This window comes from Rhopilema esculentum, chromosome 12 (genome assembly GCF_057945365.1).
Source record: "Rhopilema esculentum isolate cy_ngs chromosome 12, ASM5794536v1, whole genome shotgun sequence".
NCBI classification, from domain to species: domain Eukaryota; kingdom Metazoa; phylum Cnidaria; class Scyphozoa; order Rhizostomeae; family Rhizostomatidae; genus Rhopilema; species Rhopilema esculentum.
The window spans coordinates 3,618,894-3,629,988 of NC_142826.1; the positions used below are offsets into that span (position 1 = coordinate 3,618,894).

At 37.1% G+C, this 11,095-nt stretch overlaps 1 protein-coding gene and 1 long non-coding RNA gene across 2 annotated transcripts in view; both read right to left on the reverse strand.

Moving 5' to 3' along the window:
• The window catches only part of LOC135681523 (large ribosomal subunit protein uL5), a 32,526-nt gene extending 28,715 nt beyond the window's left edge, over nt 1-3,811 (reverse strand). The window contains exon 1 of the mRNA XM_065196041.2: nt 3,660-3,811. The gene's annotated coding sequence lies outside the window, so the exon portion shown is untranslated. The remainder of the gene's footprint in view (nt 1-3,659) is intronic.
• A 4,310-nt stretch (nt 3,812-8,121) lies between these two features.
• Nucleotides 8,122-10,300, reverse strand: LOC148958705 (uncharacterized). The gene is made up of 2 exons (XR_016144456.1): nt 10,099-10,300; nt 8,122-8,380 (listed from the first exon to the last, which is right to left on the reverse strand). It is a non-coding gene; the product is annotated as an uncharacterized LOC148958705 (long non-coding RNA).
• Nucleotides 10,301-11,095: the final 795 nt, after the last annotated feature.

Genomic DNA, 11,095 nt, shown 5'->3' on the forward strand with positions numbered 1-11,095 from the left:
TCAAATGACACATTTTCTCTTGCGTTAACAAAAAAGTAATTTTCTATCTACAATCTTCTATCAATTTACATGTCAAACTTTGTGTATATTTTCATGCATATGAAGTTTGCAATGCGTATTGCATATGAAGTTTGCAACAATTAGTATTGAAATTTCTAGAATATTAAGAAACTGGAGTACTCTACATCGACCATTGCTTCTTATAAAAAAATGAGTGCATGTAAGTGTTCATTCTTCCACATAATAATTTTTTGAAACATTCGCAAGGGCCCCTCTAAGGCTTTTTTATTTTGTTGAAAAATTTTATATTGTGGATGAGTTTATTCTGGATATGCTTGCATTCGGGAACATCCTAAATTCACAGTTGCGCGACTGGATTTGAGCGGGAATTGAGTCTTGCCTCCTCCCTGCTGAGCCTCCCTACATCTGAGTCACCTCCTTGCTGAGGGTTTTGGCGATTCTTGGTGTTCTTGGTGTAGAAAAAAAACAATAGAAGGGATTGCTTGTCACCTTGCCGCTAAGGGAAACGTGAATGTCATATCAAAAGATAAGAAGCGTGTGCACGACGCGACGACTGGGGACTGCCAATGTTTGCCGTCGAAAATTTTATCCATAAGCAAACGAAGATTGTTTTAACCAAAACCAGATTAAAATTTACCGACAAAATCTCAGATTTGCCGACAAATTCTTACCTGGGGGTTTCGTTTAAAGTTTACTTCCCATAGACCAACTCTTATATCTTAAAGTCATGGGCTCCGACAAAGGTTGAAAAGTGGGGGGCCAAAGGAAAATTTAATACCCATAACAAAAGATTTTTGGAAAACTCTGTTGTTTTGCAAAAAAGTGGGGGGGCCAAGGCCCCCTTTCGTCGGAGGCCCTGAAAGTATTTGTAATTACAAACGTTAATTTTTCCCCTCTCTATGTTATGCCCCCGGGGTAGACAGAGGTGATGCTCCCCGGGGTATCCCCTTTGTAGTGTATGTAAGGTAGCGTGTAGTTAAGGTATTACAGTAACTTGTTATGTAACTTTTTGGAATGTATATAAAAAAAGAAAAACAACTTTGGATGTATACACTTTGCTAGCTCTATAAATCAGCAGAAACGATTTAAATTTGATAATGATAGAGCCAATCGTAGTGAAATAGAGACTCGTGTGTAATATGACTCAACAAAATACCAATTTGAGATTTAACTATTATTGGTTTAAAATTTCATTCATGAATGTGTAATATAGGTACTTATTTCATTTTAGGTCAGTCTTGCGTTTATGCTTATATTTGTTCATGCTTCTATTTGATTAGAAAATATTAGCGTGTCGCGCTTTAGTTTTTCATGTTTTCCGGTATAGTAATATTTTACATGCCCTTTTGCTCTACAAAGTTCCCCCGCGTATCCTAATATATCTTACACCTCCTACTAGTTCATTTACGTATTGCACGATAGATACCGACAAGAACACCGGCAATTATTGATATTAGTTTGCATATTGTAATGCTGTTATATAAAGTAGAGTACGGAGAAACAGAGTTAGTTAGTTAGTTAGTTAGAGAGAAGCGTGGTGCTTGCGAAAGGCCACTGCTATCAAACATGTAGACACTAACTCACACACACACACAGAACGGTAATGGATGGAAAGGCTAAGAGAGGGCTGATGGCATTCAACCCGAGTGGCTTGTGAAAGCACTCGAGGTTTCGTTTCATATATATATAATTTAATGGCGTAACAGTGCTTGTGAAAGGCTGTTTAGTACCTAAGTTTCGATATTGTGTAAAAGTACGTCTTAGCTTTGGATGGAACAAAAGGAATTGATTTTGTGTGTCAAAACGTGTCGTTTATTCGCTCGGTCAATCGCTCAAACAACGAATGGTGTCAGAAGTTTTACAAATATATAGCAGCAAATTTTACAATGGTGACAGGAGTGGGATTATATGGTGCTGGAAACAGACCAGAACCCAGATTCACGAATCAGTTTAGGACATGTACCTCAAGATGGAAGGCGACGAACAACTGTTCACGAGACGACAGTTCGAACACCCTGCATACCATCCAGAGATGCATAGTCAAACCAAGTAGCTGGCAAATATCTCAATCACAGGACTTGTCGATTTCTATTTTATGGACACAAAATATTCATTGGACGTTTAATTAATTTTTCATTAGATTCACTTTAAGAATCGAGGACGATTCATTTTCCTTGATAGGGAGGTATGTAATATAGGTACTTATTTCATTTTAGGTCAGTCTTGCGTTTATGCTTATATTTGTTCATGCTTCTATTTGATTAGAAAATATTAGCGTGTCGCGCTTTAGTTTTTCATGTTTTCCGGTATAGTAATATTTTACATGCCCTTTTGCTCTACAAAGTTCCCCCGCGTATCCTAATATATCTTACACCTCCTACTAGTTCATTTACGTATTGCACGATAGATACCGACAAGAACACCGGCAATTATTGATATTAGTTTGCATATTGTAATGCTGTTATATAAAGTAGAGTACGGAGAAACAGAGTTAGTTAGTTAGTTAGTTAGAGAGAAGCGTGGTGCTTGCGAAAGGCCACTGCTATCAAACATGTAGACACTAACTCACACACACACACAGAACGGTAATGGATGGAAAGGCTAAGAGAGGGCTGATGGCATTCAACCCGAGTGGCTTGTGAAAGCACTCGAGGTTTCGTTTCATATATATATAATTTAATGGCGTAACAGTGCTTGTGAAAGGCTGTTTAGTACCTAAGTTTCGATATTGTGTAAAAGTACGTCTTAGCTTTGGATGGAACAAAAGGAATTGATTTTGTGTGTCAAAACGTGTCGTTTATTCGCTCGGTCAATCGCTCAAACAACGAATGGTGTCAGAAGTTTTACAAATATATATACCAGCAGCAAATTTTACAAATGAACTGACGGACAGTTAAAGCCTTTTCACAACATAACGCAAGGAAAGCTCATGTTTCACGTTCCACGTAGGAATCACGAAATCACGCACAAAAATAGAGATTTTATGACTTCACGCAAGAAATTATGGCCAATAACGCATCACGCAAACATATGGGGGGCCCAACGATAGACCTATGCCACCATAAAAAGGTGTTGAATCTTTAACGTTTTCAGGGCAAAAACAACAAACAAGAACTTTTTCTATATTTCCTCAGTTTCCCTGAATAATTTCCTTAGGATATTAAAGTTCTCAATACCAAAATCAGATAATCTTTCTTTCGACCAGTGTTAGTTGTTAAACATTGATATCTCACATCATCACAGCTCTCGGAGAAATTCGGAAAGCATGTCTTCCCTTCCATCAACGGTGTTGGTGAGCAAAGTCCAGCCCAACGAGGCTCTGATTGGTGTACCTACATGAATAAGGTCAGGGATCGGGTTTGCACCACGAAACACGCAAAATAGGCATCACTGTGAAATATCAATCTACAATTCTTTGATGAAATGTTCTCTTATTGGCAAGAACTTACGAAAACAATTCTGAAAATATTGTGGCAATAGCTGGTCGATTCCCGACGAACCGTACTTCCATCAACTTGTCCTAGGTATCCCGAAAACAGCAAAGGCCTGAAGAGAGACTTTAAAACAATAAAATCGTCATGCTTTAACCAGGTAAGCGAGTTACAAGACAATAAATCGTAAAAAACACGCAAAGATACCTGATAACCTTCCACAACAAAAGTTTGCTTCCAATCTCAGCAGTTCACACTGTTATTGATGTTTGCTAGCATGCTCGATTGGCGTCGTTGTTGTTGTGGTAAATAGAGCTGGAATGTTCAAGGTTCAATTCTGGTTGCGAACAGCCAACGGCGTTTTTTTAGGGGGGGGGGGGCGGCTGGGGCTGGAGTATTATTCTAACAATTTCTACAAATGCAATGACTCGTTTTTCAACCAGGATGTATTTCAAAAAGGTGACTTGGGTTGCTGAATAACAGGAATACAAAGGCGGGTCGAAATATTGGCGGATACCTTATTGATAAAATCTGTATTTGAGTCCGACATCTGTGACGCAGTCAAAATACCAAAACCACAATGCAGGAAATAAAGGTACTGACAAGTTTTCATGACCGCATTCATTATGAGGGCTATAAATGGGGTTCAAACAAGGACGGATTTACCGGGGGATCATGGGCTCCGACACAGGTTGGAAAGTGGGGTGGCCAAGGGAAAATTTGACACTCGTTACAAAAGATTTTGAAAAAAAGATCTATTGTTTTGCAATAAAGTGAGGGGGCCATGGACCCCCCGCCCCCCCCTTTAAAATCCGAATCATTATCAATCTTACACCCTGCCCCGCTCCCAATCCTTGCCGCTTAAATATGTCCCTGGGTACCAGCCTTACTTTTGTAATACGCGGTCTAAGGACTTATTTCCAGAATCAAACGAAAGAACAACGACAAATTTTTCGAAAAAAAAGTTTCCATGAAAACAAGTAAATCGTATTTTTCAAGCTTATTAGAAAATCTTTCACAGGCATTCTCATTAAACCAACTGAATTAATTGCAGTGTTCCCACTCAGCTTTGCTGTTTTCACCTACCGCGCATGCGTTTTTCCCCTACCTTCCCCTACGTCAATTAACTTTGTTTTCCCCTACTTTCCACTACTTGTCATCAGTTTTCCCTGCAATTTTTTCACCCAAGCAGTGCAGTAACTAGATAATTGTGGTTTGGGGGGAAGGGGTATTGAATAGTGATAGACGAATAGGCACACTTCCTTCAGAAATTCCCAAATTCGAATGCCCTTCGAATGTGTAAGCAATTATTAAACCTCAATTGAGCCTTCAAGATTAAAAACACCGTGTTTTATGCCGTTTTCAAAGAAATATGTTTTTGAAATTTCGAAGTATCAAAAAAAGCGTTTGTTGCTTTGTAAAGCCTTTTCCTTTTAGAACCGAAAAGCTTGTTTTAAATCCCCGTACGCTTTTGTCAATTTCCCCCTACGGTTGGCAATTTTCCCCGTAGGTTTCCCCTACAAGGCCCTGTATTCCCCTACCGTAGGGGAATTGCCCTACGTGTGGGAACGCTGACTAATGGTCTAGGATCTAAATACATAATTGTGCAACATAATGGTATGGCCCAAGGGACAAATAAATGATACGCGAAGGTCTATTTAAAATCTGCGAGGTTAATGTGTTACTGAGTTGATTAGAAAACCTGAACGTAGAAAAACAAGCAAAATGAGCTTCAAAATATATATCCTGTATAACTTTTTTGGTAAGCAACCATTCAACTAAAATGCTGAGCAACACAAGTAAGGCGTGGTGGTGCCTCTCGCTGCGAAGCATGACGTGTGTTGCGCGGCAAAGCACAAAGCAGTAGTACACTTTATATAAATTTTTACTTTACTCTTATTTTATAGAGAGTGAGTCTGGTACCTAGGGCACTTAAATATGTCCCTGGGTCCAAACGCCGCAAAACCATGTAAAAATAGGATACTCCAAAAGACATCTTATTATCCTTAGAAATTGATAGCTATCATTAAAATACTGACGGAAATCTCGTTTGCCTTATCGATACTTCTTTTGATAAGGCACAGATTTTATGCTGGTGAAAGTATGGTTAAATGGTTTCACATGACGCAATGGGTAATATTTCTGTATGCATAGCTTAAAATCAGACATCTAAAAACTTTCTTAATCGAAGGGCCAGACATAATCATCACCAGAATAATACAGGGGAGGCCAGGCCACTAAGATATAGAAAAATAAGTATGAAAATAAATGATATCCTTATTGTGCGTTGACCAACTTTACTTTTCAGATTGATGCAACATTGTTTCTTGTACCTTCTTAGGAAATTTATATTGGTAACTTTTACTTTGTTAAGTATTCATTATATATAATAAATATGCCGCTACACATGGTGACATAGTTCTGCATCAAACTTTCTAGCCACTTCCTTCAAAGCAATAGATTGATAATAGATTGACTAGTCCCCCCCCCCCCCCACCACTTTTCCAGAAAGTTGGTCTTTGAGTCCACCTTTTGTCCCCCCCCCAGTTATCCCAGGCTGGAGCCGCCACTGCTGCTGTATGAACAAAACTTAGAGTAACCCAGAGCCGCTCCCGTTTTAACTTTTTTCTCTCTTCTCATTACCATGACTGTAATAGTTTTATTTTATGTAAACAGGCTAGCCAGTTAAAAATTACCTTTGTAATAGTGAGACTTGTAATTGTAGTTTTAACTGGAATAGGCCCAATCCCTAATGACGTCATATTGACCATTTCGCGCGCCACACGCACGCAGCACATAGTCGTAAAGTAAACCAAATTAAATTCGCTGTCAAAATGATACTAACTATCTAACAATCGTACTTAAAATGGAAACAAATTTTGCAGGTTATATTTGCAGGTATGATGGGTAAATTTCAGGTCAGATGGTATCATATTGGTCCCAATGTATATACAATACTAAAATGCATAAAGCAATATAAGCATTTTGCATAAAGAATTTGTGCGTTGTTTGATCCATATATACATTTAAAAAATAATTCAACTTCTTGATGAAAGCATTGATCTCTGCACGCACAACAGAAGGAGCTCTTCATCCAGGGAAATTAGGTTTAGCCTTTTAAGTTCTCCCCATCACAGACACTTTTCACGTTTTTGTTTTTAAACTCTTCTCTAATATCTACGATGGTGAGTTTTGGCAAAACACGAAGTAATTGGTTACCTTTGAAAACCTAACAAAATTTTGATATATCACTTATGATAGCAAAATAATCAACTGGCAATGCACTCCAATGTCAAAACAAGGAACAGCAGGAAATTAGAAATCCCAAATCATAATATTGAGTAAAAAGCTTTTACTATTTGGCTTGGAATGGTATTCTAATTGATATGAAAAAGCTCTCCATGCGTAATCGACTCAAAAAGCAATTAAATCTTGTCCTACGAACTGAAAGCAATCAAAACAAAACTCACATGGTAGTGCAGCTGTTATAAAGCTACGTTGTTGTACTAAAGTTTAGCTTTAATTGTAAATATGTATGCATGCAATAATGATATTTACTTTCTTATTTAGTATTAAGTTTGTATGTTGCAGGGAATTCTAAAATAAAACAGATTTTTACCAGTTTTTTGTTCATCGTATCAGTTTTCGAGCTAAACTTAGGCCAAGAAGCTACCTCCTCTTCTTTATCCTATGGACCAAGAGCTTCTTCACAGTAATTTTCCCAAGCATGATGAATTTTTGAAAAAATAGGGCAGCCCTCCGTCAGAAAAATAGTCTGAAAAAGTAGCTTGATAGGTAGTGTCATTTTGTCAGTGAGTTTTATTTGTCTACTTTGTGACTGGGTGCTGGGTGTGAGCAGCACTGTAACTACAGGTCCCAGAGTGCATATATTTGAAAATCTATAAATTTGAAAATCTTATAATCATCAACCTGGCACTGAACACCCTCCCCCCCCCCCAAAAAAAACTTTCTTGTGTGGTCTCTGCAATAAAGGAAAGCTAATGTTCTTGTTCTCAAATAGAGGGCAAACTGTCTTAACATCTCAAACAGATCATAGTTTAGCTAAATACACACAAGATTAGGAGTCATATTTCTAGAACAGATTTCTGCTAAGAGAATCCTCCTAGATGATCACTGAGGTGAAGAGTGTACATTAGAAAGACCCACACTTAACAACCTTGCTTCAAATGAAGAAACATCCTAAATGGATCCCTACAATCTCTTGCAAATCATGTACAGCCAACATTTGCATAACTAAGTATATTTGCTCGAGTGAGGCAAGTCTGGGTCTACATATCATCACCTCAAAGAACCGGAAAATAGGGGAGGGGGCTATGATCTGTATAATTTGGAAGCAATTTTATTTTGGCATTGTATCACCCTAAATTTTTGGTTTGGTTCCCTGCCCTGAAGGTTTTTGAGTAGTTTACAGTGAAATGCATTCCCTTATTGTTTCTGTCATAGGTACATTGTTTGCTTGCATCGCTGTTTTAAAATCACAGTCAGCTGTTCTGATGATCAGATTTTTACTTGGCTTTTGATGGTGCCTTGGTTTGAGGAAGTATATGGAATTGATTATCTGTGAACAAAGTTTTGGATTAGAATGTTGATTGCCAATAAAATATTTTTTGAACATGCAGAAAATTTTCTTCATTCCATAAAACGCATGTGAATAACAATCTGATTAAGGATAACTTAAACATTCAATTAAGCATGCTGCTTAAAATCAGTCATGGCAAAAAGCTTTTCTTTTATGCGTCTCTTCTATTTCAATAAATTGAATGCTCACATCACTACAGTTTGGCTTAAATTGTAAGGTGAAGCCTTCAATTCACTGAAGGTTTCTCTCTTGTCAGCATCAAGAGTACCGGAACACCAGTCAACCCACAAGAGATGACAGCTAAACATCCAATGGCCTCAACAAGAGTCTAAAAAAGAAAAAAGGAATTAGCAATGCATATCATTTTGGTTCGAAAGTTACAAAAGACCCAATAAATAAATCAAGACTATAGAGGTACATAGTAAATCAAGTGCTTGACCTACATGATGAACTAACGAAAATTCTGTTCACGTGATAACTGGTGCAACTTGTATTGTATCTCATTACCTTTCATTTCAGATAAACACTCTGTTCTGTTAAGAGGACAATACTTGCATCTGAAACCCCCTACATTGTTCCAGGCAGCATTTAATCAGCCTATTCTGAATATAAAGCCCATATAATGTTAATAAATACAGATAAACATCAGGGAGAAGCAAATTTACTTAAAATTCAGTTGCTTTACCTATAATAAAGATCATATACAGCTTAAAAAAAGACAAGGATCAGACAGCTAGTGGGAGTATGGCCTACATTGTTCTGTAAGATATTTGTTGATAACTGATAATAGAAACTTTTGTACTCTCTAAGCCATCCACATTGAAGCTATATCTGCAGTCCTCTGGCAATGTAGTTTTTAATCAGCTACACTGCTGCATAATTGAAATTGGAGAAACACACAAATTTCTATCCAGTGACAGGCTTTTCTGCTTTTAGCATGATTTACTTCTATTCAGAAGCTGTTACTACCCCAAATCAAGCAATTTTCTTCCTGAACGACAAAATATCAGTGACTCTAAGCAACTGTTGATCAGGTCAAAAACTGTGTGTTCACAGGTCATCCTGATCTTATTTCAGAGATAATGTGGACAGAGAATTTCATATTTGGTCATGTATTCCAAGTAGTTATGCCACAAAATAGTACAAATCCATTTCTCAAGGAATTGCGGTTGTTTTGAAATCAAGAGGTTACCTGTTTGACAAAGTATCGAAATACTTGCTTTGATCGATTGAAGCAGTTGATATTGTTATCATTTTAGCAATTTATGCTTATTTATACTTGGACCAAATTACAATAAAAAATGTCAGCCATTAATCTTGTTAAAATTCACTGATTTTTGTTTGTTCTTAGAGCATGGGATTTTCAGTGCTTTGTTTGAAGTACGTCACCCTGATAATTTTTTTAGATAATGCCAGAAATCAATTTGACCATAAGGAACATCTAAGGATTATAAATAACATTTTTCAGAGGAGGAGAGTAGGTACAATAGAAAATGCACAAAAATTTAGCGTTTTCTACAAAGGTTTTTCTTAGATACACAGCCACAAACTTTTGGGTATTCAAGTGTGTTGCTAGAGATGCAAGATACTTTTTAAGTTTGGAAATTAATGCTAATTTTTATTCCCCTTTGCTTGCTGGTAGATAACTTGAAGAAGCAAAAGTGTGCCGCTTTATCAAATTTTTCATTTGTTAGATTTCTTTCGCATGATAAATAGCATTTTTTAGCCACACGTCCATATAAAATTAAATTCCCATTATTGCACAAGAAGTCTTAGGTGTGCACCCTAATTTTAGGGACAAATATTGGATGTGGCAAGGATAAACTCTGCATGCCGATGGCAAGCCTAGACAGTAGGACTCATAGATGACAAGAAAAAGCTCTACATCTACCTAATTTCACACAAAATTACTTTACATCTAATTTTTAAACCCGAGAGTTCCTTATTTTGGAGATAATGCATTGTTGGATTTATGAACAAATCTATGGCAAGATTAGTCTCTGTAACGATCGAAGAAGCCTTGACTGTTTTATATTTGGCACTTACGTGTGGCTTTCTGCCCCCTTCAAGTTGATTTGGAGCTCCCGACATCTGCCTCGTAGATGCTCTAGTTGGAATTGACACAAGTCGTTGAAAAGCTTGTCTCATTGCGCCTGACATATTGAAGAACTTTTGAATTTAGTTACAACTTATTGACTTGCTCTGAACTCCAACACGACCTCACGAACCTCACTTGAAACAGTCGGTGAATGCGCATGCGTAAAAAGCTGCTCAACCAACCACACTTGAAAACGAGGCGGCTGGTGACATTTGCTTCTTGGAAACTTTTGCCAAAGCGGAAAAACAGATCCAAGCATGGCAAAGACACACAGGAAAAGGAACAGGAATAACTTGCTTCAAGCTCTATTTCGCGTTGAGCGGATCGTATTTTGTAAGTTGAAAATTTGTGTATCATGAAATTGAAGTCCAATTTTTTCATTTGTTCTTAAAACAGGGCTATAACGAACTGATCTAAAGAATAGAAGTTGTAAAAGATATACTTCATTTTTTTCATTTCATTTTAAACACACGGGGTAAAGCTATCAACTATATATACAGAAATTGTCTTCCAAGCTGCCCTATACAAAGAAAAAAGATAAACACTAAAATCTAACAATATAAATATACAAAATATAATAACAAAGTAAAAGCAGTTTATAACAAAACAAAAACATTCATTTTTAACCTTTCTTGCATGGCGATTGTAGATAAGATTGCTTTCAGTAAAAAATCTGCTTTTTGTATAAGTCATTTGCTTTTCTTTTGATTGAGATTGGAAATTTAAGAAAATTGAAAAGTTTTTTAAAACCACTGTAACCAAAAAGCCAAGCTAGATTATTAATTCTCTCAAGCAATACCCGAAACAATAAAATAACTGTGACACACCCTCCTCAAGGCTGGTGAAAAACGTGTTTTGAAGAAGATATTTTTCAAAATACGGGGATGTGTTAGATATTCTCATGATGTTGGGGTCTGTATCATGCCCAGATATTTTGCCAAAGCT